Source organism: Otolemur garnettii, unplaced genomic scaffold (genome assembly GCF_000181295.1).
Source record: "Otolemur garnettii isolate 467f Iridium unplaced genomic scaffold, OtoGar3 scaffold00001, whole genome shotgun sequence".
Taxonomy (NCBI): Eukaryota; Metazoa; Chordata; class Mammalia; order Primates; family Galagidae; genus Otolemur; species Otolemur garnettii.
Genome location: NW_003852396.1, coordinates 54,538,305 through 54,543,208, shown reverse-complemented (window position 1 = coordinate 54,543,208; position 4,904 = coordinate 54,538,305).

The window sequence follows — 4,904 nt, the reverse complement described above, 5'->3', positions numbered from 1 at the left end:
GTAGAGACAGAGTCTCACTCTATCACTCTTGGTAGAGTGCTGTGGTGTCACACAGCTCACAGCAACTTTCAACTCCTGGGCTTAGGCGATTCTCTTGCTTCAGCCTCCCGAATAGCTAGGACTACAGGTACCTGCCACAACACCTGGCTATATATTTTTTTTGTTGTTGTTGTTGTTTTTGCAGTTTGGCCGGGGCCAGGTTTGAACCCACCACCCTCAGTATATGGGGCTGGAGCCCTATTCACTGAGACATAGGTGCTACCCACAACACAGATTTCTTATCTTACACTTCTGGAGGTCAGAAGTCTGAAGTGATTCCTAACTGGGGCTAACATCCAGGGTCAGCAGGGTATATTCCTTCTGGAGGTTCTAGGGGAGAGTAAGTCTCTTGCCTTTTCTAGTTTCTAAGGCCTGTCCACATGCCTTAGTTCATGGCCTATGGGTCCTTTTCTGTCTTCAAGAGCAATTATTACTCAGTATCTTCAAATTCCCCCCCTGGCCCCTGACCCCCTCCCCTCCCCTCCTCTCTCTACCATCTCTGTTTAGTACTTTGAATCTTCTGCATCCCTTTTATATGGACCGTTGTGATCACCATGAGCCTACTTGGATAATTCAGGATAATCTTCCCATCTCAAAATCACAGCAACAAAATCTGTTTTGCCACATAAGATAACACACTCACAGATTTAGGGAATTAGAACGCAGATGTCTTTGTCGGGGGATATTATTCAGCTTCCCAAAGAGGTTTCATTCCTTGTCACTTCAGCAGATGGCACAATGTCCTTGCAGATGTTGTGGGAGCTGGAGGTAGGCCCCACCTTGTGGCCTCAAATGATGAGTGATTGAGCCACTGCTGCAGGACTAGCTTGCAACTTTACTTTCTTTGAAAGTCTCAGCAGCTCAAGCCTCTGATTGCTTAGACAGCAGGGAGCTGAGAGTCAGATAAAAACTTTATAGTACCAGACATGTTCATTGATCAAATATATACTCAGTACTTGCAGGGTGAATCCTATGCTAAGCAATAGAGCCTCTGTGGTGAGAAGTTTGATTATTCTCAGATATTATTGATTTTCTTTTTATTTACTGTCTCCCCTGTGTGCTACAATGTATGCTACATTACAGCACAGATTGTGTCTTATTTACTACTAAACCCTGATGCCCAGCTTTGCAGGAGTGTTGATGGTAAATTTTCAATACATTTTTGCTGATTTAGGGAAAGATAAAATCTTTGACCTCAGTGAACTTATAGTTTAATATGCTGAACTAGGGGTTGGCTAATTATGGTCCTCGGACAAATCTGGCCCACTGCTTGATTTTATAAATAAAGTTTTATTGGAATACTGCTGTGCCCATTTATTTACATATTGTCTGTGGCTGTTTTGTACTATAATAGAGTTGAGTGGTTGTAACCAACTGTCTTTGTCATAATTTGGGTCTATATATTTACTGTCTAGCCTTTTACAGGAAAAGCTTGCCATCCCAAATAAATGGTAGCTCTATTGAGTGTAATAAGATCCATGATAGGATGCCTTAGGTGCTAATGAGAAAGGCAATACTTTTGTTAATCTTGGAGTTTCCTATGCTGTCAATGTCATGCCTTCAGAGAGGTCCTTTAGGATTTAGTCATCTGTCCACGTTGGTTCTAGTCCTTGTGGTTCCTTTTGTTCCTGCATGTTTGTAGCTTTCCAGGCACCTGTGAGAATCTTTGTTGAGGTGGGAACTCCAGTGTCTAGACAGAGAGAGTGGGCCATTCTACTTTCCTCAGGTGTCTCCATGTTTCTGCTGTACCGTTGATGTGTAGGTTTTCATTCCTACTGTGCAGAAATGTTTGAATTTCCCCCCAATGTCCTAGAATTATTTCCTGTGACCTCATCACTTCTCTCTATCCTCTCAAATTTCAGGAAGTCTAACATAATCTAATTTCTTCAAATATATTTAGACATTCAAGAAACATTTTAACATTTAACATCTAATTTTCTCTTGTCAGAATCTCCAAGGCAAGGAATTGCAAAGCCAGTTTGGAATAGACATTAGTTGGAAATGGAAATAACAAACCAAAATGGGTATTGACGTTTTAGGAACTTATCTTTCCTTCTTTGGATTGCTAAGCAGTTTGGACTATATCCAGAAGGCAATAAATCTCAAACTAGAGAGCAGTTTTAAGGAAGAGAGCAGTAGGATCAACTATCAGCCTGATAGTTAATATTTAGCAGGTGGTATACACATTAGCCACTCAGACTTAAACAACTGTATGGCAGTATGTACAGGGAACAGTTGAATTTGTGCTTTGGAAGTTGATCTGGCAATTGAGGACAGAATGGATGGGAGGCATCCCTATAAGATTAGAGAAGGCTAGAGAGGAGGGCATTACACTAGCCTAGGAAAGAGACATAGAAATTGACAGTAGGAGTGGGGTGGGATGTACAGAATCTAGCATCATTCTAGATGTAGATTCAAAGGGATTTGGTGAGCAGTTAGAGGCTGAGAGTGACGGAGAAGGAGAGGCAGAAGTTGCTTATAGGTTATGGGCTAGAGCAATGGGATGGATTGCTCTAGCCCATAACACACACATGCTTGTTAAATTTATTGTTAGGAATCTTCAGAGACAGGGTAGAGAAGCAGGAGTGGAGTATGTGGGAGGATGCAGAATTAGCTTTGGACTGGAAATTCTGCTCTACTTCTGCAGTCCTTTTTGTGATTGTTTAAATGCCTTGGGCCCCCCAGGAAAGAGAAATCTCCTTTTTCAAGAATGGGGAACATTCCTGTATCAAGGAAACCATCCTGTTTTATGCAAGTGTAGTTTAAGGGTCTTGGAAGCCGACATACTGTGATGGAGACATAACTGTTTTCTAAGTCACTTTTTGCTGGCCTGCCAGCATTTCTGTGTATGGATTTTACTTTCTTAAATTTGGAATTCTTCTATTATAATCCCTTTCTCTTCTGTTTTAGGTCCAGATAGTTCTATGTGGCATTTAAGAACACATAAAATTACAATAAAACCTTTCCATTCTGATTCTATGAAGAGTTATGTTTTCTTTATTTTCCCCCCTTCAAAATAAGTTTTATAAACGACATAAAACACAACACATGCTTGTTAAATTTATTGTGATTCTACAGAGAGAAATTTCCCAACAGAACAACCCAGATGCAGATGCATAGGACAAAGTGATAGAGAATATTTGAAACTTCTTTTCTCCCCCTTCTCCTCTCTCTCCTTCCCTATCCTGTTCTTTTCTTCTCTTCCTCATCTTTCTCTTCCTTCTTCTATCAGTAATACTGACTGCCATACAGTAGCCTAAACTCCCCTCTCTGCCTCATACTCCCAAAATAGAAAATAGAGAAGGGGTTGAGGGACGCATTTATAAAAAACAATTGAAACTTTTCCAATAAAATTTTGATTATGGCTCCTTCCAAATGCCTTTCTATTTAAATGGTTGGATCAAACTTAGGAGCCCTTCAGGGAATAAAATGAAATATTAAAAAGCAAAATCTTTCTGGTAACTCGGCAGGTCTAGAGCCTGCTGTTTTTGTCTTTCCGTTAGATCCAAAGCCAGAGGAGGACAGATGTGCTGAACATATAAATCTGCTTTTCGAGACAGTTTTATTATTTTTCAATTAATAAAATTTATTTTTAGAGACATTTTAGCTTTAGGAAAACTGAGCTGAAAGTCCAGAGTTCCTTTAAGGCCCCTGTGCCCACACACATACAAGCTCTGCCACTACCCACATCTCACAACACAGTGGTACATTTGCTATAATTGATGAACCCACAGTGACACATCATTATCACCCAAGGTCTGTAGTTTACATTAGCGTTCACTCTTGGAGTGGCATGTCTTACAGGTTCTGACAAATACGTAATGGCATGTATCCATCACTGCAGTGTCATACAGAACAGTTTCAGGGCCCTAAAAATCCTCTGTGTTCCACCAACTCATTCTTTCTCCCTCCTAAACTCTGGCAACTACTGATATTTTTTAATGTTTCCATAGATTTAACTTTCCAAGAATGTCAGATAGTTGGAATGTTGAGTGTATAGCTTTGGAAGACTGGATTCTTCCACTTAGTGATATGCATTTAAGTTTTCTCCGTGTCCTTTCATGTTTTGGTAGCTCATTTCTTTTTAGCATTGAATAATATTCCATTGTCTACAAGTACCACAGTTTAGTTAGCCTTTCACTTACCGAGGTGTTGGGAGAATGGGGACCGAAGACCCCATTCTTGGCAAGGGAAAGCACCTGGAGAAAAAGGGGAAAATTAAAAAGTAAGCTGAGGGAGTTGAAACAAATAAAAGTCAGCTAGTTTACATTTAAGTTAGACATTGCTAGCAAGCTTCCTGCCTTTTCTGAAATTCTAGCCTGTTGGGGATACACCTTAAAAACACCTCTGCTGGGTCTGAGAGCACTCTGAGGAAAAATGGTCATAGAATAGGCTATGGCAAAGACCTAGAAAGATACACTAACTGGGTCATTTCTTGCCTAGTAAACAGGCTAAGCAGATACCCATTGTGGAGATTTGCATTTGCCTGGGGCCAAGGTCAAGGGAGTAGCTTGAGCTCTGAGATCTTGGCAGAAGAGCTTATATCACTTATCACAGAGGAAGATCTTCTGTGGTGGTGATGGGAGAAAAATTCCTCTCTCCCACTGATTCCTCAGAGGAGATTAATGCAGGTAGTGTTTTACTCCAGAGGGAACTAGTGGAGTTTAACACCTCCCTAGAAACCTGTGTATGTGATCTCAAGAGGGAGGTTCTCCTGATACAAGGCTCAGATTTCAGATTTCTCAAGGGTACCCTTAAGGTTAATAATAATAACAATAGGAGCTGATATGCTCAATCAGAGAAACTGCTGGTGTCTTTGTTCCCTCCCTCATCTTACCCTCTGGGCAAATAGACTTCAATAAAAG